The sequence below is a fragment of the Schistocerca cancellata genome, chromosome 4, assembly GCF_023864275.1.
Source record: "Schistocerca cancellata isolate TAMUIC-IGC-003103 chromosome 4, iqSchCanc2.1, whole genome shotgun sequence".
Taxonomy (NCBI): Eukaryota; Metazoa; Arthropoda; class Insecta; order Orthoptera; family Acrididae; genus Schistocerca; species Schistocerca cancellata.
The window spans coordinates 318408326-318435262 of NC_064629.1; positions in this window are offsets into that span (position 1 = coordinate 318408326).

Sequence of the window (26937 nt, forward strand, 5' to 3'; positions counted from 1 at the left end):
CCTAAATCTCTGTCTTACCATTATATAATCTATCTGATACCTTTTAGTATCTCCAGGGTTCTTCCATGTATACAACCCTCTATCATGATTCTTAAACCAAGTGTTAGCTATTATTAAGTTGTGCTCTGTGCAAAATTCTACCAGGCGGCTTCCTCTTTCATTCCTTAGCCCCAATCCATATTCACCTACTATGTTTCCTTCTCTCCCTTTTCCTACACTCGAATTCCAGTCACCCATGACTATTAAATTTTCGTCTCCCTTCACTATCTGAATAGTTTCTTTTATTTCATCATACATTTCTTCAATTCCTTCGTCATCTGCAGAGCTAGTTGGCATATAAACTTGTACTACTGTAGTAGGTGTGGGCTTCGTATCTATCTTGGCCACAATAATGCGTTCACTATGCTGTTTGTAGTAGCCTACCCGCATTCCTATTTTCCTATTCATTATTAAACCTACTCCTGCATTACCCCTATTTGACTTTGTGTTTATAACCCTGTAGTCACCTGACCAGAAGTCTTGTTCCTCCTGCCACCGAACTTCACTAATTCCCACTATATCTAACTTTAACTTATCCATTTCCCTTTTTAAATTTTCTAACCTACCTGCCCGATTAAGGGATCTGACATTCCACGCTCCGATCTGTAGAATGCCAGTTTTCTTTCTCCTGATAACGACGTCCTCTTGAGTAGTCCCCGCCCAGAGATCTGAATGGGGGACTATTTTACCTCCGGAATATTTTACCCAAGAGGACGCCATCATCATTTAATCATACAGTAGAGCTGCATGCCCTCGGGAAAAATTACGGCCATAGTTTCCCCTTGCTTTCAGCCATTCACAGTACCAGCACATCAAGGCCGTTTTGGTTATTGTTACAAGACCAGATCAGTCAATCACCCAGACTTTTGCCCTTGCAACTACTGAAAAGGCTGCTGCCCCTCTTCAGGAACCACACATTTGTCTGGCCTCTCAACAGATACCCCTCCATTGTGGTTGTACCTACGGTACGGCTATCTGTATCGCTGAGGCACGCAAGCCTCCCCACCAACGGCAAGGTCCATGGTTCATGGGGGGGGGCCAGTTCACATAACTCGTGTAAAATAATGCAAGTATCCCATAATATTGAGTTGTTTTTCACCTCCTTAGCAATTATGCTCAATTTTTCAATGTATTGTAAGATACGTCAATCCTTAGCATTTTACCTTGTCTTCAATGTTGCTAGGAAGAACCATAGTACAATTTACATCAGGTAAAAATTTTAAATGATGGATGTTCTTATTCTGTAATTTATCTGTGTCATTCCTCATTTTAGTGTAAGTATGACTCCCGAGGAAATGAATAGTTTACATCAGCCTGTTATTTTTGCATATCACTAAACAGAACTTTGTTTTGAAATTTACTGAATTCTTCTTCCATTGCCCATCTTATGTTCACTTTATTCATTATATTGTTAGTAAACAAGCCATTGCCATCATTTATATCTGTAATAGAGTTTTCTTAGCCTTTGTAGCAACTAATTAACAAGGCAGTTAAAGCACATTCAGTCTTTTCCATGGCTCTCGATGTTCCTTGTAATACAGATGTCTAAAGTATTTTGTACAATCCTCTTGCATTTTGGTTATTGATATTTCACATTAATAGCCACAGAGATGAATATTTGATATTCATTGCTCAGGCAGTCAACAATTTGTTTCTTGTCTCACTTGCTATGCAGAAATTTTGCCCTACCTTCCTTAACACACATTTAACACGTAGAGTAACTTATACTGTAACAGCATTATGGTTGCTGACTGCGGCCTCTACATTTTCAAAACATACTTTGTACACATGGCTTCATTTTATAGACTAAAATAACTAATTATGAAATATTCTCTATTGTAATAAATAGTGAAGTGATCATTCAATAATCACCATGCAAATTAACAATAACAATATTCAACTATACAGTGGAAAATACGAAACCAACCACATCCATGTATTCTGGTGGTCACGAGCTGCTGTGCACTGTCACAAGCCACTGCGTACAGTTACAATGACTTGCTGATATTTTCATAGTTATGTCCAACAGTTGGCAACACTTGTGAATGATGAAAAGGCTCAACATTCACAAATGTGTACCTCAGGTTTCCAGTGGGGAAAAAAAAAAAAAAAAAAAAAAAAAAAAAAAAAAAAAAAAAAAATATATATATATATATATATATATATATATATATATATATATATATATATCTGCCACAGCTAAGAGACAGTAAAATTTAATGTTCACAATTGTAGCCAGAGGGTCTGAAAGAGTCAATGTAATCAAACAAATCACTGTCCCTCTCAACTACTGTAATCATGCATATCCTACAGTCCTTAGCTGGGTGGTTGACACCATGATTACCATAGCATGGTCAGCAAATTTACGTATGATATTCTCCAAATATCTGTGAAGCATTCTGCCACTACATCTCTTAAGGCAGGTAGTTCATATTTGACCCACCTGTGATTCATACCTTCACCTGACATATTTACATTTGAAACATGGAATAAACTGACTAGACTTGGTTGATTTTCTTATAGCAATAAATACATCATCATCATTGCCATACAATGATATATATTTCATTTACAACTCATTCACAGCAAGTATTAGCCAGTTTTCTGCCTACAGTGCAGCATGGATACTATTGTTGTTAACTGGTGAAACTAATTATGAAACCATTGAAGTTCCTGAAACAGAGTCCCACCTGAAGATGGCAGCTATATGGACCACTGAAATATCATGTCAGTATGACAATATGATGTGGCTGCAGGCCTGACTGTTATACCAGTTCACATGCCAGGAATATTTAAATAGTCTTAAATTAAGTTGCAGCTTACTGAGTAACACAAACATTTTGCTCTCATCATATTTGGACTGATGTATGCTGTAGGAGCCTACACCAGCTTGTGAAAATTATTTTTTTATCTTTTTTACATTCAGTCTAGTAAAGCACAGCCACTGAATAGAGATGTGCATGTGTACAATAAGCATTTAGTGGGAAATAATCCACCACAAAGTAAAATTTTTTGTTAATTACTCTCCTTTCAAGTATATTACAGCAATGTCCATTTGCCACCACCAGAGTGGTTTTAACATTTTCCGCTATTCATCCATTTTCCAACTCAGATGTTTTATTTTTCCAGAATGAGAAATTCTTCTTATCAGTACACCATTAAATATGAAAAAAGCCTCTAATTAGAGTCATCACCTAATTTTTCCAATGAACTGAAGATGTTGGAGATCAAGATTATCATTTTTGAAATTTAGAGGGAGGGAAAATATAATTGTTCATTTATACCTATAGAGTAGTAACACTTTTAAGAACATTGACATTTAGGTGCTTCAGTGTCAGTGGAGAACAATGTATAATAATATGTGAGTAATAGTTACAATTTTTGATGTAATACACGGTCCTTGATTGATATGTGGAACTGATTTTTTCAATGTAACTACTTAATGTTACTTAATTACTGTAGTTGTTTCTTCTTCCACAGATTATTTAAAATAATATTGGGCATATCAGCTTAATATAGTATCGGTAGAAATCATTTGCATTCAAACACTTTATTACTACTCACTACCATTCAGCTACATGCTTCAAGAAACAGTGCTCTGATCCCAATGTTGTTGACACTCAGTTTGTGGTATACACAAAATAAAATAAAATATAAAGTAAATTTCAGTGAGGATATTTGTATCATTACTTCCTTGGAATACTAAATATTTATAATCATTCATCTGCATTGAAATAAATCTAAATAGTAGTTATCTCATACTGTTATTATTGATTTGCCTACAATGAACTTTGTTGAATTTATTCTCGTGAACATCTATTTCTAATTCTTCTACCAATTTGACAAATCTTTCATTTGCCTAACATCAGGACTGTGATTGTATACTTGTCTTCGGCTACATATGTCGTCATTATAATTTGTCTATATGAAAAAAAGGCTCAAACACCATGTCTCCAGTATGAAAAAGATGCTCATCCCAGGAAGGTGAAAGGAAGTTAGCACTTTCCATCATTGATCTTGGGCAACAGTTTTCCATAATATGCACAATACTTTGGAAGCATGTTGCAGAATAACAGAGATACTTTATTTTTTCACTCTATGATGCTTTTTAACCATCCTTATTTTGCATTATTTTAGTAATTCTTCAGTTTGTAGCATGCATTATTTAAGAAATAAGCCTTACTCCTGTTTTAAAACAGGTTATGATTGATTGTCTGCCGGCCAGTGTGGCCGAGCGGTTTTAGGCGCTTCAGTCTGGAACCGTGCAACCGCGACGGTTGCAAGTTCAATCCTGTCTCAGGCATTGATGTGTGTGATGTCAGGTTAGTTACGTTTAAGTAGTTCTAAGTTCTACGGGACTGATGACCTCAGATGTTGAGTCCCATAGTGCTCAGAGCCATCTGAACCATTTTTTGATTGTCTCCTTGGGTGACTTGTTATATGGCACTGATGAGATGACTCAAAGGTTGCATTGTGCTGATGACATTCTCTTTCATAGTACGTTAGTGTGATTCCACTTCAGCTCACAGTAAATTTCACTCTAAAAATTTTGTGTATTGCATCTGTGGAATTATCATCTGAGTTTAATGTGACAGTATTACTTTACGTCTGAAAATTGGAAGTCATGCTGTTTGTTTTTCTTTGTTCAGCTTTAGTGTGTTGAATATTGCCATTTTCCAAACATTCAGAGTGATTCACTTGTCTTTTCTTTCTGGAGGTCTGGAGTTTTATCCGTAATTACAATGTTGCTGCCATCTACCAGGATGTTTCATCAACTGAGAAATGTATCAGCCACAGTTATAGTCATACGCTGTACCTAGATGAACTGATAATCTAATGTATTTTTGATCTGATAACTATTTTACTAAAACTTTTTCTCCATTTGACACCTTCACTACCTCAACCATCCTTATGCTGTTTCTCATACAAGGTGAGACCCCTCGTTTGCTAATCCTCTTATTCCTAATAACTTCTGCAGTAGAATTTAATGCTGAACAGCGTCAAAGACCTGGGAAAAGTCTAAAAATACAGGGTGTCTGGGCTAGAAGTATACACAAACAAATCCTTATAATGAAAGAATTCAACATGTTATGTTGTTGAGAAAATATACAATTGATACATACATCCTCCAAGATCTGATACTTTCTCCATTTCATGAATAGTGCTGAGTGAAACAGTGCATGTGGACCATTGAGAGGACACACATATCTTTGACATGTTGGCGATCTATGCAGTTCCACAGATGCCTCGCTCAACATCGTTTTTACAGCAGGATGGTGCCCCCTATACCCCCTCCCCTTCCCATTGCCACTATCATAGGGATGTTACCACATTTCTCCATTAGTACTGTATTGGAAAGGCAGGTGGGCCCCATTGTTCTGTACCCTTGATCTCCCAATCTAACCGATTTTCAGTGCATGGGGTTTCATCAAGGAAGCTGTTTTCAGAACAAGGGTTCAAGATCTAATAGATTCAGGACAACAGATCTATGCCACACTAGAGGCCATAATGCCTGTCATGCTGATGAACATGTGGCAAGAAATGGAGTGCTGTTTTGATATCTGCCAAGCCACAAACAGTGCCCACATTGAACTGCAACAACACGCATAAAAATGTTTGAGCTGCTGTCTGTAGACAGTGTTGGACAAATACATTTATAAACCTTAATATGTACTGAAATATAAACAAATGTTTTTGAATATCTCTAGCCCAGATAACCTTTGTGTCTGTTATGCAGTTATTGTCGTCTAGTACAAGATGTAGCACTTTTGTAATCTTTGATATGGCTGATTCTTTATTTCTACACGTCTGGAAACCATACTCTCCTTTGCTGAGGAGTTTATATTTGTTCAATTAGCATTATTTGCTTGTCTTACCTGATGGTATATTATTGAAAATCATGATTGCAGTGAGACAGGGTATTAATTTTTTATGTCTCCAGCAATATATTTCTTTAGTTGAAATGACAATTTTGCTTGTTTTAGGTGCTGTGGAAATTATTAGAGCTTAGAGACTTATTCTCATTGTCAGTTTGTCAGTTACCAGGACATGTATTTTATTTTAAGGAGGTGAAGATTCATGGATTGTACATATTTTTGAAAAATCATGAGAGAGAGAGAGAGAGAGAAAAGGGGGGGGGGGACTTTTCTTAAAATAATATACTTGGATTTAAATAACAAATTGAATGACAGCTAGTTGTTTACAGGACAGCTGCCATAACAACAACCAGTTGGTTGGTTTGAGGGGGGTTGAAGGGACCAGACTATAAAGGCCATTGGTCCCAACAACCAGTCAGAGCATTATCTTGATCACACTTTCTGTGCTGTGCTCAGTTGTTACATAGCTGTGCGACCTCAGGTGTTGGTTACCTCTTACCTGTGGATGACATGTGCTTTCTTTTACACGATTTCTGTGATTTGTTCTCATATACTTTATCTGTCTGTGTGTTGTGCTTCTGTTTTGGATTGTGTGAAGAATGAGGAATCTCACAACCAATGTTACTGGAGCCAAATTTCCCTTGCATGGAATAGCAAACTGAGAACATTCCTCCCTTCCACACTCAGCTGTTAATCATATTGGCTTTCTGATCAAGTTATAGATTTGGTCGAACAAAAGATCATACTCACATAAAAAATCATGGTCATTTGATCCAGATACAAATAATAAAGATTGAACACATCTCCTGTAATAAATGTGGCTTTTAGATACTGATGGTTTTCGGTAATTTATCTGAAACAGATAGTTTTAATAATGTGGCATACATCTACCTTGTCAAATCACAATTTTTAAAACATGTGGTATGTTGCCTATGTGTGTTTCAAAATATACTATGGCATTGTATTGATGTCTGCAGAATTTTAATTTTGTACTAGTTTCCTGACTTCAAGTTCTGTGGTGGATAACACCATCACTGTACTTCTGGCACCATTTTTTTACACAAGTGGTGTCTGTTTCAGTGAATGCAACTTTTCTGCAAAACTGTGTGGAACTCAATCAGGTACACACTTTATGTAGATATCTGTTAAATTTTGAGCATTAATGTTATTAGTTTGTTCAGTTGTGACCTGGATGGCAACATTAGGAGACTTCAGAATGACTTTTCACTTTGCAGCAGAGTATGTACTAATCTGAAATTTCTCATCATAAAAACTGTTCCGGACTGGAACCTACACTCAATACCTTTACCATTCATGGGCAAATCCTCAGCTGATTGAGCTATCTATATTTCCCAAACTTCAGAAAAGTTCTCCTGCATACCTTCTGAGACTAGCACTCCTGCAAGAAAGGATATGCAGTGGCCAAGCCATTTCTCTAATCTTCCTTCCAGAAGTGCTAGTCCCAGAGGGCTTGCAGGAAATTGTGAAATTTGAAAAGTAAGAGAGATACACTCACAAAATTAAAGTTGTGAGGGCAAGTCTTGAGTAATGGCTGTGTAACTCAGTTGACAGAGCGTTCGCTCGTGAAAGGTAAAGGTTCCTGGTTTGAGTCCCAAGCCATGACACAGATTTAATCAGCCACCAGTTTTCGTTTTGAAGGATGTCATACATTGGCTGAGGGAAGACAGAAATAGTGAGACAATGAATTTAAATTTCTGTGTACAACTGAAGATGTTATTTTAGTGCTACTAAACAATGCTAACAAGACGGGGAAAAAAGGAGAATTATGGTCCCAATAACCATACAACACCCTTTCATATGTTCAACTTGTGATGTATGTTTAAACAGGGAATGTGTACTGGAATGACATAATGGATTAGGTGTTGTATGTTGACCTCAGATAGTTTACTGTAGACACATGTAAATGAAAACACACAATAGAGTCTAAATCTGGTTGTTACATTGGCCTGATAGTTCTGATTATCTTCTTCATGTATCTTTATGGGACCAAGTTGTAATAAGCAAGCCTGCCAGGGTTATCCTGAATGATTAAAGTAATGACATGAAAGTGTTCTTTTGCCATGACTGCATAAAATAACAACTGCAGGAGTAGGTATGAATGCTAATGGTCTGTTATTATTTTATATGCAGCCTTTGACATTATGCATTCTAGTAACTAGGGATAAAGAACTTGTTGTAAAATTGACTGCACATAGAGAAAAGTAATTTTGTTATCTGCACTCCACTTCCCTGTAAAGTACATAGTATTCAAATAAGTAACTACAACTAAATTCAGGCTTTTGCATAATGGATAGCCTACAGATTAACTCTGACAACTAGTTCTGCTAATGTTAAAAAACTAGAACTGCTCTAATTGTCGAAAACACAAATGAATGCTGTAAGATCTGTTACAATTCAAAAGGAATAAGACTATCAGAGAAATAAAACTACAAGGGAAGGCTAGGCAGATAAATGAAAGTAACAAGCAGAATGTCTTACAATTTATAGGGAAAACTGATATGGGGGTAAACATATGATGAAGAAAACTGGAAGGTTCCTGTAAATACTGGTGTACAAATAAGCTATCTGTGAGATAATTGGGAATGTATGGTTGCAAGTTATCACTTACTTTAATATGAAATAGTGTGCTAATTAGTAAATATGTATTCAAAATGTAAACTCTTCAATTAGGTCCTCATGTAATGGGACTCAAATTTCACCTATGGCCCATGATTAAGAACTGTAATACATTCATGACAGGGCACTGAAGCATTTTACTGTGGTCATAAGACAACATGTAACATACCAATACTGTTCAAGGTGGATAGGTCAGGTAGCATCTGTACCTTGGCTTCCAAATCATTTGAATCTTCTGCATTTTCCCATCTGGGAATGTCTCAGAACTGAAGTGAACAACACTCTCACTGATAAGGTTGAAGAACTGGAGCTGCAGATTGTGCACTTTTGTAAAGATTTATGAGATTATTCATGGGTGTCTGGAAAAATTTGTAACTCACTGTAGAGACAAGTGTATTATAGCATCCAAATTTTAGCACAGCATTTGGACCACCTCCTTTAACAGGTTAACAGGTACAAGTGTACAGCAAATTGTAACACATGCTGAAATAGTATTGCACTTCCCCTTCGGGAAGGCTGTGAATAAAATCTGAGTGCAGGTAATTAAAAATTTTGGATTTCAAATACCAGTGCATTTGTACTAGCTTGGGCAATATTTTGTAGTGAAATCAGTAGCACGTGATAAATACACATTCACAATTATTTCCCAAATGACTCATCTGCATACCTATGTCTACTTGAATGTTTCTGCACTTGCGTTATATCATTTCACTCATTTAAGATTTTCCTATTAATTGTGATATGTCCCATGTACAGTAGTGGACAATCTCATGAGGTATAAAATACTGGAATGAGCAAACCGAATCTCTGTCTATACTGTTGAAATATCAACAACATAAGACAAATGTAAATTGCTACTTAATGAAACTATGACACTTAAGTTTCAGACAGGCACAATGAAAAGACACTTACACATTAGCTTTCAGCCAAAGCGTTCATTAGAAATGGGAGTGCACACAGATTCATTCATACAAGCAAGCACACCTTAAGCACACATGACCATCACCTCCGGCAGCACAGACCAGTCCTGTGCTACTGACTACATGTAAACATAGACAAGCACATGAACACAGTAGCTCAGTTTAAGAACTTGTATTGATTATTAGAGCACACTGTGTATACAGGCACTGTTGAACTATTGCAGCAGTGTATGGTGCCAGGCCACAACTAAAATGCAATTAACTATATATGCCTCTGTATGTCTTGGATAATATGACTTTGTAATATCAGCTCTCCCATCATTCCTTATATCTAATAGATGTGTCATTATTCTAATTGTAAAAATTCATATAAAAGGAATGTTTTTATTTTCATTAGATAGTCAAAAAGATTGTTAATAGTCATCCTCATAAATAGCTGTGTGGGCCTTGGATCTACGGTGGGAACATTTATGTATATTTTATGACAAATAGTACAGGTCATGTAAAGTTGGATTGTGAAGATGTAAAAGCCTACAGTGTGGTTCACATAAAAATTGAAGGTTGCAATGTAACTGCTGTCCTGTTTTTTTTTTTTTTTTTTTTTTTTTTTTTTTTTTTTTTTTTTTTTTTTAGTTATGTAACAGTGTTTAATATATTGGACATTACGTCTAATAAGCTATCCACATAAATTACGTCTATGTAAAAGACTAAAAGTAGTGATGTAGAGAATTTGCATCTATGCTCACTATCACCAGAAATTGTATAGAAGAACATACTTTTTTCGTAGGGTACATTAGTATTTCTTCACCTTACATGTCATTTATAGTTGGAAAACAACTGGCTTCTACACTTATGTGTACATTATTGATAGACTCACTTATCTTCATGGTTCCTACAGTCTCAGTAGCTGGGTTTTGGAATTTTAAAATGTATTTTTGTGAAAAACTGGTGTCTTTCCATGAATGCTTACCAGTTATGTTTTTTGGGATTTCTAATACACCCACCCTAAAGCTAAACATGTCGGTTGTCATTTACACCACTTTTTATGTGAAATTTGTTTTGTGTTGATCTGACTGACATGACATAATATGTTTTTCACCTATTTCAATAGGTTTCATAAAAAGCCAGTTGTTTGTTTTATGTATGCATGTTCATTTTATATCACTGCTTTATGTTACTCCGAGGTGTTTGTATCATATGGCAACTCCTACTACATTTTTAATTTCACTGAGTGTGTAGCTTAGTATATTAATGTTATCTTTATTATGAGTTAACTTCTGATCTAGGCATCTTTAGTCAATATTTCCATAAATGGAGGTTGCACCCAAATTCAATTAAAATCTAAGGTGCATACTTTCGTATGTCTAATGTTTAGTGTATAGAACCCGTGATATTTGTCTTGAAGGAGAGAAACTTCATTACAACACACATCAAAAATACCTTGGTAGCATCTAAGATTGTTGTTGTTGTGGTCTTCAGTCCTGAGACTGTTTTGATGCAGCTCTCCATGCTACTCTATCCTGTGCAAGCTTCTTCATCTCCCAGTACCTACTGCAACCTACATCCTTCTGAATCTGCTTAGTGTATTGATCTCTTGGTCTCCCTCTACGATTTTTACCCTCCACGCTGCCCTCCAATGCTAAATTTGTGATCCCTCGATGCCTCAGAACATGTCCTACCAACCGATCCCTTCTTCTAGTCAAGTTGTGCCACAAACTTCTCTTCTCCCCAATCCTATTCAATACCTCCTCATTAGTTACGTGATCTACCCACCTTATCTTCAGCATTCTTCTGTAGCACCACATTTCGAAAGCTTCTATTCTCTTCTTGTCCAAACTAGTTATCGTCCATGTCTCACTTCCATACATGGCTACACTCCATACAAATACTTTCAGAAACGACTTCCTGACACCTAAATCTATATTCGATGTTAACAAATTTCTCTTCTTGAGAAACGCTTTCCTTGCCATTGCCAGTCTACATTTTATATCCTCTCTACTTCGACCATCATCGGTTATTTTACTCCCTAAATAGCAAAACTCCTTTACTACTTTAAGTGTCTCATTTCCTAATCTAATTCCCTCAGCATCACCCGACTTAATTTGACTACATTCCATTATCCTCGTTTTGCTTTTGTTGATGTTCATCTTATATCCTCCTTTCAAGACACTGTCCATTCCGTTCAACTGCTCTTCCAAGTCCTTTGCTGTCTCTGACAGAATTACAATGTCATCGGCGAACCTCAAAGTTTTTACTTCTTCTCCATGAATTTTAATACCTACTCCGAATTTTTCTTTTGTTTTCTTTACTGCTTGCTCAATATACAGATTGAATAACATTGGGGAGAGGCTACAACCCTGTCTCACTCCTTTCCCAATCACTGCTTCCCTTTCATGCCCCTCGACTCTTATAACTGCCATCTGGTTTCTGTACAAATTGTAAATAGCCTTTCGCTCCCTGTACTTTACCCCTGCCACCTTCAGAATTTGAAAGAGAGTATTCCAGTCAACATTGTCAAAAGCTTTCTCTAAATCTACAAATGCTAGAAACGTAGGTTTGCCTTTTCTTAATCTTTCTTCCAAGATAAGTCGTAAGGTCAGTATTGCCTCACGTGTTCCAACATTTCTACGGAATCCAAACTGATCTTCCCCGAGGTCAGCTTCTACCAGTTTTTCCATTCGTCTGTAAAGAATTCGCGTTAGTATTTTGCAGCTGTGACTTATTAAACTGATAGTTCGGTAACTTTCACATCTGTCAACACCTGCTTTCTTTGGGATTGGAATTATTATATTCTTCTTAAAGTCTGAGGGTATTTCGCCTGTCTCATACATCGTGCTCACCAGATGGTAGAGTTTTGTCATGACTGGCTCTCCTGAGGCCATCAGTAGTTCTAATGGAATGTTGTCTACTCCCGGGGCCTTGTTTTGACTCAGGTCTTTCAGTGCTCTGTCAAACTCTTCACGCAGTATCTTATCTCCCATTTCATCTTCATCTACATCCTCTTCCATTTCCATAATATTGTCCTCAAGTACATCGCCCTTGTATAAACCCTCTATATACTCCTTCCACCTTTCTGCCTTCCCTTCTTTGCTTAGAACTGGGTTTCCATCTGAGCTCTTGATATTCATACAAGTGGTTCTCTTCTCTCCACAGGTCTCTTTAATTTTCCTGTAGGCAGTATCTAAGATATGACACTTTATTTTCAGAAACACTTCATTTGAAACGTTCTTGGTGTACAAAAGCTCAAAAGCAGAAATAACATCCTCCATAATCTCTGTAGCACTAGTTGGGGATTGACAGTAGACACATTTTGAGTATCAGCACTCAAATTATTACACTCAACAACAAAGTACTGTGCTTCTCTCTGGCTTAATAGTCCGCACATTAAATAGGTACATATACAGCTTAATAAAGCCATGCACACTATTAGTGGTTTAGTACTGCCTACCCCAAACCACTAGTTACCTCTCTTGAGCCACATTCCAACTCCTGATGTAAGGTGGAAGAAAATACTACTATGTGACGACCATAAAATTGCTGATGACCATGACCATCCAATAGTGAGTGAAGTATCCCACTGTCATCACAGCCAGGGCTCTTACAGAAATTGAATTCAATTGCATTGATAAATGCAAATGCTGCTGACCTTCACAGTGCCCGAAACTGCCCTGCATCCAGCAGAAACCCCATGGATTTTACCATCCTTGGGCAATCTGAACTATCCTGAACCACATCTAAATGAGCCACAGAGGACAGACACTCCCGAAAAGTGGAGCTAATCTTTATCACCATGTTTTGGCTGTGGTGTGGAATGATAGACAGTTGCTATGTTGTTGCAACATGTCGTGCATGTGCCAAAAGGATCCTTTCAAACATTTGCTCACAGTGATCACTGGTATACATAAATGATCTTGATATTTATTTAGAACTGTGGTCATTTGTGTTTTATTATGCTGGACTGCTGTGTTGATATGTAGTAGTATCTGTGTATGTGTGTAGGTATTTTTGTGACTCAGAAACTAATAATGTGTGCCATACGATAAATTAATAAATAAATATGAGTCAGTGTCCCAGGAGACTTTTTCTGAAAGACTTAAATATTCTGTGCATACTTATTAAATTGCACATAAGCAAAAAACTTCTAGTAATATTTGCAACTATCCGTATTTTCCAAATTCTACCACAGCAGTGTTGTGAGACCATTATGATATTGGAAGTTCCATGGTGATGTTGACAGATGACGCTGTTGCACATAATCACAATTGTAGAAAATTGTATCAAAATGTGGGAGCAACTCCAGAGTGCCAACATTCAATGTAGGAACCTCCATAAGAAACGTAATATTTTGTGCAGAAGTAGGTGTAATATACACTGATCTACATCTACGTCTACGTGATTACTTTACTATTCAAAATAAAGTGCCTGGCAGAGGGTTGAGTGAACCACCTTCATGCTGTCTCTCTACTGTTCCACTCTCTAACGGCACGCAGGAAAAACGAGCACTTAAATTTTTCTGTGCGAGCCCTGATTTCTCTTATTTTATTGTGATGATCATTTCTCCCTATGTAGGTGGGTGCCAACAAAATGTTTTCGCAATTGGAGGAGAAAACTGGTGATTGAAATTTCATGAGAAGATCCCGTCGCAACGAAAAATGCCTTTGTTTTAATGATTGCCACTCCAATTCACATATCAAGTCTGTGACACTATCTCCCCTATTTCACAATAATACAAAATGAGCTGCCCTTCTTTGTACTTTTTTGATGTCATCCGTCAGTCCCACGTGATGCGATTCCCACACCACACAGCAGTACTCCAGAATAGGGCAGTCAAGCATAGTGTAAGCAGTCTCTTTGGTAGACCTGTTGCACCTTCTAAGTGTTCTGCCAATGAATCACAGTCTTTGGTTTGCTCTACCCACAATATTATCTATGTGATCATTGCAATTTAGGTTCTTATAAGATTATGGTAATATGTTCCTTGAAACAGTCATAGTCATTAAAAATGTAGGAGTATGTGTTTAGAGTGACATTAATTAGAATGTCAATGCAAAACAGGATGTTTGAAATGGAAATGTGTGACATGAATTGTTTTTATGAGTCCTAAGTAAATGAGATGCACCAAGAATTGAGATATACATCCAGTTCTTTGTTCAACCAATGCTAAGATACTGCTTTATCTGGTTCACTTATAAATTTGGGTTAACAGTAAAAATAGAGGTGTTCTTAAGATTAGCAGCATGTTTGTAACACATTTGTTTTGTGAGCATAAGATCATTATGGAGGTGCTCATTGAATTTGATTCACTAAACTGTAATAGAGACATTTTGCTCTACATGACTGTCAAATATTTATGAACTATCATCACAAGTAACCATCATGATCAATTTGTGTAATCTTCTGTGGATTGGTATTTGTTAATGTAACTCACATCAGTCGGATTACCACAGAAAAAAAACTACATTAAGCATGTTAAATCCAAATTGTGAAAGACTTGTTTGATTCATCCGGAACTACAACAAAAATTCTGAAAAATGTGAACTGGAAATCAGTCGAAGGCAGTGTCATTTCTCTCAAAAATTCACTTGAAAACTTAAAGAAATCAGGTTCGAAAATGGAAATCATGGCTGTTCTACATTAACTACCCTACATAATGTATTGAGCCTGTAGAATTTATGGAATCTAAATAGGTTAATAATAATGGTCAAAAAAGTATGCAAGCAATAATTCTTAAAATATTATACAGTGACATACAAAGAAATCTTAGTATAGAGTACAATAAAAACTACCTACTTAGAACACTTTCTGTTGATATTATGAGAATCAGCACTGATGTAAATGTCGTTTTTATTCATCAGTACAAGCGTTAATCTAATTGAACTGTATAACTCACTAAAATATTAATACCGACTATATGTCAATTACTGTTATACTCAAGACAAGCTTTAGCAGCAGCTACACTATAATCTTCCCATTTTTATAGTAATTTCACTGTAGGAGGTATGTGAAACTGGACACCTCTGTCTCTAACATCACATGTTCAGTATTATCCAATATAAAATCAATTGTAATGTTCCCACATTTAATTCTCTACTGATTGTTTTAGTGAAAAATTATTAATACTATTTTGAATTGGTTATTAAAGTTGAAAAGAAAAGGCAATTGCGACTTTCAGACGAAAGTGTTGATTGTAATATGTGGTAATCCACAAATTATGACAGGGCATACGAAGAGCAGCTGTACATTGTATTTGTTTAGATCTAAGGGCTGAAATTTAATTCTTCCTTACCACTTTTTTCTGTGGTAGTGATATACATGTGCAAAGAATACTAAATATTCCTGGTTAGTGGATTCTAGATTAAACTGTAAATTTCCCTAAAACATTCCAAGTCCATAGTTAAGAGAAAAGACAATGTGTACCAGGCTCTACAGGACCATACACAGTACAGCAAACTTCAGATCAACCCAAATGATGTTAATTGCCAAACTATTTACTTACAGGCTACAGTAATAAAGACTAGTAGGTAATTAGAAGAGGCAGTGCAAATTAAGTTAGATACACCTTCAGTTAATTTCCTGTGTAAAGACTACCACACACTGCAAGACATTGGGCATGGTGTTCAGGTTTTGCACTTAGGTTTTTTCCTCTTCGCACTACACACACACACACACACACACACACACACACACACACACATACACATGCATGCACACAAGCTGCAGATACAGCCATATAACCATGAACATAGTGATAAAAGATGGATAGAAAAATGAGTTCAAGAAGTTTTTATGCATGAATTAATGCATGATGCTGCTACACTCATGTCTGCGGCTAGAAAAAAATGCTGCTGCTTTCCTGCTTCTTTGTTTGTATGGGCATTTAGTTTAGAAGCCTAGAACTCTGGGCAGTTTTATAAATAATTTCGAAAGAAAAATATATGTATAAGTATAGTATTAAATTCCTGAAAATGTGAATAATGTACTAAACTGTCAGAGACATACAGAGTAAAGCTTCAGATTTACATAATCTACCACAGGTACAATAATTACAACTAGCTTAATCACTGTTGCACTCGACTGACTAAACATCTAAATTGTAACATTTAGGTGAGTTATTTTGTTTGCTCAAAAATTAATTAATGGTAAGGAATTCGGTATTACTAAGTATTTAGTACTTAAATTCTATTCAAGCCCTTTTTTCCTCAGAAATTATTTACTCATCTTATATTTTCAGTAGGATTCAAAGACTTAAACTTAAATCTAATGATATAGATTTTTCAGGAACCTGCTCATATTACCAAAAGTTGTACCTTGATCCTGTGTTAGACTGGTCATAACTCATAAAAATACTAGAAAGCTGTGGCCCTAAAATATGGAATAGTCATTTATTTAAAGCAGAATGTTTTTGCTGCAAAATTGAAACATGCCATTGTTAGGCCTCACCATAAAATTGGTGGCTCCATAATTGTATGTAACTACCACATCACTTCTGATTTCATTTTCTAAACTTTTTGAGAAAATATTGAACGTCAGGATCATCACTCACCTGTGTAGTGGTGGAATACTCGATGAGTCAGAGTTTAGATTTTGAAGAGGCCATTTACTAAGCATGTAATATAATCTTTGAATGATTAATCATCACCAAGTGGGATCATCTGTCAGGGAACTTAAGTTTTTATGTAATACATAGTTCAGCAAACACCTGGTTTGGTTTTTATTTAAGAAACTGAGTTCCAAAAGTTACTTTAAGCTATTTATATAGTTCAAAGAGAGACATCACATTATTTTCATTGGGAGAAATTACAATCGAAATCCCACAGGGTTTGATCACTGGCCCAATACTGTTCTTCATTTGGGTTAATGAGCTGCCATTTCATTTTAATCATCAGGCAAAATCAGCTCTGTCTGCAGATGAAACAAGCATAATTGTCAAACCCAGCAAAGAAACATCAACAGAGATAGTATTGTTTTTGTGGATGTTAGTGAATGATTTTGCACAAATACACTAGCTTTCAACTTTGAGTAAACAAAGTTCACCCATTTTTCTGCTATCAAAAATATTCTCCAAAATGGTTCAAATGGCTCTGAGCACTATGGGACTCAACTGCTGAGGTCATAAGTCCCCTAGAACTTAGAACTACTTAAACCTAACTAACCTAAGGACAACACACACATCCATGCCCGTAGCAGGATTCGAACCTGCGACCATAGCGGTCACGCGCTTCCAGACCGTAGTGCCCAGAACCGCACGGCCGCCCCGGCCGGTAATTATTCTCCCCCTATTTACCTAGCATTCCTACGAAAAATGAAAATAAATGAACAAGGTAGGAAATTGTAAGTTCTTATGTGTGCCTGTTAATGATAACTTAAACTGGAAAAACCATATAGTAGACATGCTAAAATGTTTATGTATTATTTTTTATTTAGCTGAATGTAAGTGTTCTATATTTCTTCTATTGAAACATACCAAATCATAATGTTTACATTAATTTGTTCTACTGAAAATGTAACTAACTCATATTAGCTTTGTAGAAAGGAGAAAGAATGGGACAAAATGAAGCACACTTTTCTTTCAAAATAAAACTCAAAACTACTGAAAAACTATGTTTGTTAATCAGCAAAGATTCTATTGCCATCATTTTACAACAGTTACATGTACCTGCAGTAGACCTGTGGTAATTCCAGTCCTAAGGATGACGTGGTAGAGGATAGAAATCATCAAGTGATTCATTATCAATAACTTTAGTGAAACACAGGAGCACAATATAACTGAAAACTTCATAATAGCACACAGACACCAAGACAAAAGAAGCAGAGTTAAAGATCATATCATTAAAGATGAATGATAGTATTGTAGTGGTCAGTGATTCACATGTACTAAATTTAATTATTTTGTTGCCAGATATGTAATAAGCAGATACTTGGGAATACTTCCTATACTCCACTTCTAGTACCACTTTTTTGACATCAACTGGGACCTTGAGAAAAAATCATTGCAAATTGTTGGTGCAATGTAACCAGTAATTTCTAGAAATTAGAGCTCTTTGGAATTTTCAGTCACAGTAGGAGTAGTAGTACGTAATAAGATTGTTATGAGGTATCATTACATATGTACATCTGTCTGTGGGACAGGATGGAATGCTTGTAGATGGTGGAGGGATGCAGGCAGTATGCAAGATGCAAGATCCTTTGGTGAAAATCATTTTTTTCTTTGAAAGGGAGGGGGGCTGAGGAAGGACACACTGCTCTTGTAGTACTGTGTAGCGTAATGACTGTCAATAGTGTTAAGGCACCATGTTTATTTTCTCGTAAGAGAAAACTGAATGTGACAGAAACAGATGTCACAATTGACGTTCTCCTGCAGATCAAGCTAAAGTCATATTTTGACCAAATGAAGAGCCACTAAGAACAGAAGGACATACTCCATTAAGAATGACTTAATGCATGTTAGTCACACACATTCAGTAGTATCAGATTAAACAAATGTGCAGGTATATCACCCAAAATGACAACACATAGCATAGTTAGCAGTTGCATATTTTGGAAGCATTAGCTATGTGTAATGACACAATTGCTCAAAATTAAGTGAACAGCTGATTCACTCATGTTTTACACATTTATTAGGAAATAAAATACATTTTGTTAATCTAATTACATTTCTCTTGTTATTACACTTATGCTGCCACATCATCATTCTAGACAATTGTTGATGGTTTTTCTGTATGATAATAAAAAAAGTTACATTGAGGTACAAATTCTTTCAAATGCCCTATACCAAGAGGTTCATTGAAACTGATGAGTAACTGTTTAGATTACTCAACAGTACATTAACACAATGTATTCCTGCTTGAACTACTTTGTAACTTTGCCTTATGTAAATATGTGAACTGTGTCACATTTGCTGTGAGTTGTTCATTTGCAGCTTCTTACACTATGAACAAATTTGTTAGATAGGTTACATAACTATTTCAAACTACTTAGCTTTCTCTTAGTTTCATAAGATTGATTTATGTCACATGATCCAAATTGTCCTTCTACTTTAAAAATTCAAAGGTGATATTTACTGGGCTCTTAGCTCTTACATATTTATATTGAGCTGCGTTCCATTAAATAATGGAGAGATAAGTCCTGGAAATTGGTGGACTCTACATGGACATAGAATACAGAGTTGGTTTACTTGTTAAATTTGAATCCAACTAATTGTATTGATTTCATGTTCATATGTGTTGTATTTCCACCGTTTCAAGATGATTTTGGTGAGTCTTCTGCAGATCCAGTGTATCTGTCTTTTTAAGTTCCTACATGTCCGTTTTTGACTCTGCACTTAAATGTCAAACAATGTATCTGGGGGGTCATGTTTGATTTCCAGTTGTAGTCGGTACTTTCCCTTACAAGTGCTCTACAAGTCCTTTGTATGACTGGAAATAAAGTTAATTAACATTTTGGCTGACATTACACACTGCACTGCATGCATTGCTGAAACTACAATGAAGAGCCAAAGAAACTGGTACACCTGCCTAACATCATGTAGGGCCCCCGCGAGCACACAGAAGTGCCACAACATGATGTGGCGTGGACTCAACTATTGTCTGAAGTAGTGCAGGAGGGAATTCACACCATGAATCCTGCAGAGCTGCCCATAAATCCGTAAGAGTACGAGGGGGTGCAGATCCCTTCTGAACAGCATGTTCCAAGGCACCCAGATAAGCTCAATAATGTTCGTGTCTCGGGAGTCTGGTGGCCATCACGTACAAACTCACATAAATCTTGATAATATGCCACTGTAGCAGCAGCAAGCGATGTAACAACTGCACCAGACACTTGTTGTCTTATATTGGCGTTGCCGACCGCAGCTCCATATTCTGCCTGTTTACATTTCACTCTATTTGAATATGCGGCATGCAGTTTCTTTGGCGGTTCAGTGTATATAGCTGATTTTTTTTCAGTACAGGCCACGTATATACACTCCTGGAAATGGAAAAAAGAACACATTGACACCGGTGTGTCAGACCCACCATACTTGCTCCGGACACTGCGAGAGGGCTGTACAAGCAATGATCACACGCACGGCACAGCGGACACACCAGGAACCGCGGTGTTGGCCGTCGAATGGCGCTAGCTGCGCAGCATTTGTGCACCGCCGCCGTCAGTGTCAGCCAGTTTGCCGTGGCATACGGAGCTCCATCGCAGTCTTTAACACTGGTAGCATGCCGCGACAGCGTGGACGTGAACCGTATGTGCAGTTGACGGACTTTGAGCGAGGGCGTATAGTGGGCATGCGGGAGGCCGGGTGGACGTACCGCCGAATTGCTCAACACGTGGGGCGTGAGGTCTCCACAGTACATCGATGTTGTCGCCAGTGGTCGGCGGAAGGTGCACGTGCCCGTCGACCTGGGACCGGACCGCAGCGACGCACGGATGCACGCCAAGACCGTAGGATCCTACGCAGTGCCGTAGGGGACCGCACCGCCACTTCCCAGCAAATTAGGGACAGTGTTGCTCCTGGGGTATCGGCGAGGACCATTCGCAACCGTCTCCATGAAGCTGGGCTACGGTCCCGCACACCGTTAGGCCGTCTTCCGCTCACGCCCCAACATCGTGCAGCCCACCTCCAGTGGTGTCGCGACAGGCGTGAATGGAGGGACGAATGGAGAAGTGTCGTCTTCAGCGATGAGAGTCGCTTCTGCCTTGGTGCCAATGGTGGTCGTATGCGTGTTTGGCGCCGTGCAGGTGAGCGCCACAATCAGGACTGCATACGACCGAGGCACACAGGGCCAACACCCGGCATCATGGTGTGGGGAGCGATCTCCTACACTGGCCGTACACCACTGGTGATCGTCGAGGGGACAATGAATAGTGCACGGTACATCCAAACCGTCATCGAACCCATCGTTCTACCATTCCTAGACCGGCAAGGGAACTTGCTGTTCCAACAGGACAATGCACGTCCGCATGTATCCAGTGCCACCCAACGTGCTCTAGAAGGTGTAAGTCAACTACCCTGGCCAGCAAGATCTCCGGATCTGTCCCCCATTGAGCATGTTTGGGACTGGATGAAGCGTCGTCTCACGCGGTCTGCACGTCCAGCACGAACGCTGGTCCAACTGAGGCGCCAGGTGGAAATGGCATGGCAAGCCGTTCCACAGGACTACATCCAGCATCTCTACGATCATCTCCATGGGAGAATAGCAGCCTGCATTGCTGCGAAAGGTGGATATACACTGTACTAGTGCCGACATTGTGCATGCTCTGTTGCCTGTGTCTATGTGCCTGTGGTTCTGTCAGTGTCATCATGTGATGTATCTGACCCCAGGAATGTGTCAATAAAGTTTCCCCTTCCTGGGACAATGAATTCACGGTGTTCTTGTTTCAATTTCCAGGAGTGTAAATTAATCTAGAAGTTAAGCTTTCAGTAAAAAAGCCATATTTGTAGAAGAAGCTTAAATGTTCAGCAGTCTCTTCATTGTGCCTGTTTATGACCCATTGACTCCTCTACTTGGTTAGTAGTAATCTATCATTTCCATAATGCTGTTGATACTATCTGAGTACATGGCATTGCCCAATATGTATTTATTCCTGTGTTCTTTTAATCCTTCTCTTCTTTTACCCTCCATCCATTCATCTCCTCCTGCTCCCCCACTTGATTCATCTGCTACCTCCACTCTCTGTCCACCTCCTCCATCCTACAGTTTGTCCATCTCCTGCTCCTCTCTCAGCCCATCTCCTTCTTTCTTCTCTCTGTCAATCTGCTCTTCCCCCTCTCTCAGTCCATCTGCTCCTCCCCCACTGACATCTCCTCCTCCCCACTCTAACTCTGTCTCCATTACCACCCTCTCTTTGTCCATCTCCTCCTCCCCTTTCTCCCTGTCAATCACCTTTCCCCCACTCACGTTTGATCTCCCCCTCCTTCATCTGTCTGTCCATCTCCTCCTCTTTCCTTTGTCTGTACACTTGTTCCTCCCTCTCCCTCTCTCTGTCCATCTCCTTCTCCTCCATATCTCTACCCATCATCCCCCTATTTTTGTCCATCTTTTCCTCCTTCTTTCCTTTGCCCATCGCCTCATCTGTCCTCTGTCTGTTCACTTCTCCTCCCTCTCTCTCTGTCCATTTACTCCTCAGCCCTATCTCTTGTTTGTGTCCATCTGTTCCTTCCTCCCTTTCTCTCCATGTCCTCCATCCCCACTCTCTGTCCACCTCCTCCACCACAAACTCTCTGTCCATCTCCTGACTCTCTCTTTGTCATTTTCGTCCTTACCCTCCTTCTGTCCATCTGCTCTTCCCCCTTCTCTCAGTCCACCTGCTTGTCCCCCTCTATCTATCTACTTCTTCCCCTTCTGTACATCTCCCCCTCACCCTCTTAGCAATTCCTCCTCGCATTCTAATTCCATCTCCACTCCCTTTCTCTTTGTCCATCCCCTCTTCCCCCTATCCCTATCCATCATCTGTTCCTCCCGCTTTTTGGATATCTCCTCTTCCTTCGTCTGTCTGTCTATCTCCTCCTTGTTCCTTTTGCTGTCTATTTCCTCCCCCCTCTCTCTGTCCATCTCCTCCCCTCCTCTCTGCCATCTTTTCCTACCCCCTGTCTTTGTCTATCTCCTCCACCTTCCTTTCTTCTCCCTCCATCTCTCAACTTCCCCTCCCCTCTATCTCTATGGTCCTTCTCACTGCTATCTGTGTCCACCTCCTCCTTCCCTTTCCTCCTTGTCGGTTGAACTCCTCCACTCCCACTCTCTGTCCGCCTACTCACCCCAAAATCTCTGCTCTTCTCCTGCTCCTGTCTTGGTCAACCTCCTCCTTCCCCTCTCTCTGCCTATCTGCTCCTGCCTCCTCTCTCAATCCATCTGCTCATCCACCTCTGTCCATCTGCTCCTCCCTACCCCCCCCCCCCCATCAGTCACCTCCTTCTGCCTCCTACCAACTCCTCCCCCACTCCCAGTTGCATGTCCACCTGTCCCTGTCTTTGTCCTTCTGCCCTCTTCCTGTCCATAACCTCTTCCCCCCTCTCGTTGTTCATCTCCTCCTCCATCATCTGTCTCTCCATCTCCTCCTCTTTCCTTTCTATGTTCATTCCCTTGTCACTCCTCATCTACACAGATACTCCACGAGCCACCGTACGGTACACTGTACCACTACTTCTCATTTCCTTTCCTGTTCCACTTGCAAAGAGAGTGTCGGAAAAACGACTGATTGTATACCTCCGTATGAGCTCTAATTTCTCATATCTTATCTTCATGGTCGATACGCGCTATGTGTGTTGGCGGCAGTAGGTTCTTTCCGCATTCAGCTAAAAACACCGGTTCCCTAAATTTTCTCAATAGTGTTTCTCGAAACGAACGCCGCCTCCCCCCCCCCCCCCCCAGCGATTCCCATTTCATTTCCCGAAGCATCTCCATAACAGTTATGTGTTGTTCAAACCTACTGGTAACAAATCTAGCAGCCCACCTCTGAATTGCTTTCATGTCTTCCTTCAATCCAACCTGGTACGAGATCCTAAACACGCGCGCAGTACTCAAGAATAGGTCGCACCAGTGTTCTGTATGCGGTCCCCTTTACAGGTGAACCACTCATGTTTTACTCATTTATTAGGAAATAAAATACATTTTGTTAATCTAATTACATTTCTCTTGTTATTACACTTATGCTGCCACATCATCATTCCAGACAATTGTTGATGGTTTTGCCGTATGATAATAAAAAAAGTTACATTGAGTCACAAATTCTTCCTAAAACTCTCCCAATAAACCAAAGTCGATCATTCCCCTTCCCTACCACAGTTCTCACATGCTCGTTCCACCTAATATCGCTTTGCAACGCTATGCCCAGATATTTAAACGGCTTGAATGTGCCAAGCAGGACACTAGTAATGCTGTACCCGAACATTTGATCTTCCTAAGCATCTGCATTAACTTACATTTTTCCACATCTAGGGCTAACTGCCATTCATCACACCCATTGGAAATATTATCTAAATCGTCTTGTATCTACCTGCAGTCACTCAACTTCGACACCTTACTGTACACTACGGCATCCTCAGCAAAGAACCGCAAATTGCAGCGCACCCTGTCAGCCTCCATCGGTAATGCTGAAATTCAATATGGTGTTGACCCAAATTGGAAATTTTGGAAATTTGTGGTAAGGACTACGGGGCCAAAGCGCTAAGGTCATCGGTCCCTAGGCTTACGCACTACATAATCTAACTTAAACTAACTTACGCTAAGGACAACACACACATCCATACCCGAGGGAGGATTCGAACCTCCGACGGGGGGAGCCGCGCGAACCAGGACAAGCTGCCTCGGACGGCACAGCTACCCCGCGCGGCCGGTGTTGCCCCACCTTTAGCCTCGATGACAGCTTCTACTCTCGCACGCATACGTTCAATCAAGTGCTGAAAGGTTTCTTGGGGAGCGGTAGCCCATTCTTTACGGAGTGCTGCACTGACGAGAGGTATAGACGCCGTTCGGTGAGGCCTGGCACGAAGTCGGCTTTCCAAAACATCCCTAAGGTCTTCTGTAGGATTCAGGTGAGGACCCTGTGAAGGCCAGTCCATTACAGGGATGTTACTGTCGTGTAACCGCTCCGCCACAGGCCGTGCATTATGAACAGGTGCTCGATCATGTTGAAAAATGCATCGCCATCCCTGAATTGCTCTTCAACAGTGGGAAGCAAGGTGCTTAAAAGATCAATGTAGACCTGCACTGTGACAGTGCCACGCAAAACATCAAGGGTGCAAGCCACCACCATGAAAAACACGACTACACCATAACACCACCGCCTCTGAATTTTACTGTTGGCACTACGCACGATGGCAGATGACGTTCACTGGGCATTCGCCATACCCACACCCTGCCATCGGATCGTCACATTGTGTACCGTGATTTGTCACTCCACACAACGTTTTACCACTGTTCAATAGTCCAATGTTTACGCTCTTTACACCAAGCGAGGCGTCGTTTGGCATTTACCGGCGTGATGTGTGGCTTATGAGTAGCCGCTCGACCATGAAATCCAAGTTTTCTCACCTCCCGCCTTACTGTCATAGTACATGCTGTAGATCCTAATGCAGTTTGGAATTCCTGTGTGGTGGTCTGGACAGATATCTGCCTGTTACACATTACGACCCTCTTCAAATGTCAGCGGTCTCTGTCAGTCATCAGACGAGGTCGGCCTGTACGCTTTTGTGCTGTTCGTGTCCCTTCACGTTTCCACTTTGCTATCACACCAGAAACAGTCGACTTAGGAGTGTGGAAATCTCGCGCACAGACATACGACAAAAGTGGCACCCAAACACCTGACCATGTTCGAAGCCCTTGAGTTCTGCAGAGCGCTCCATTCTGCTCTCTCGCGATGTCTAATGACTACTGAGGTCGCTGATATGGAGTACCTGGCAGTAGGCGGCAGCAAAATGCACCTAATATGAAAAACGTATGTTTTGGGGGGTCTTCGTATACTTGTGATCACATAGTGTACATCCAGTGTTATATGTGTCTACTGTCGGCGAAATGCATTGTGAATACAATTATCGCTAAAGAAGTAAGAAATTAAAATGTTATGTATGATGCTGCAGTTTTCCACGCGACACAGTGCTATGACGTCATATATCCTGAACTGTTTAGTCTAGAGTGATATATTTTTGTAGGTACATTCAAAAGTGGATGTGGACACTTTCTGCGAAATGTGTTGCCAATAGAATTGGAAGTCAACAGGTAATAAATTAAAACATTATCCATGATGCGGAAGTTTTCCTTATGCCTCACTGTTTAAGAAGTCATATGTCCTGAACTATCTGTTGTACATTGATATACTTGGTGACCCAAAAGCGCACCACCATTTGAAAATTCAATACTTCACGGGATGATGTAGCTAGAGGGGTAAAAACTGATACACATGCTTGAAAAGACATGGGTTTTATTGAAACAAAAAAGGGCACAAATGACCAACAGATGGCGGTTCATATGATACAAAAGCAGTAATTAGTATAACAGAAGATTTTTAGTAAAGAGGATGTAATTTATAAAAACGCTCAGCATATCGGCTACCATCCGTCAACAATATCGTGAACATTACTTTAGTATGGTGACAAATTGCTGTCGGATTTGGTCTTTTGACATCCCGAATGAGGTAGGACGATCGTGGTAGACTTGCGACTTCAGATAATCCCACAACCAATAATCACACGGATAGAGGTCTCGGCACCTGGGAGGCCAAGTATTCCGGAAGTAGTGGCTCAGCATGCGATCCTCACCAACCAATGTGCGCAAGAAATATTTCACACGTGTAGCAGTACTGGGTGGAGCGCCAGCCTCCATAAAAGTCGTACCTTGCAGCAGATCTTTATGAACCAGGCTAGGGATGATTAGAGTCTTTAACATATCAGCGTCCCTCACATCCGTCATGGTGACAGTAAAGCGGCACACTGCATTTCCTCGAAGGAAAAGTGTCTGATCACGACTGATGTGGTAAATCCA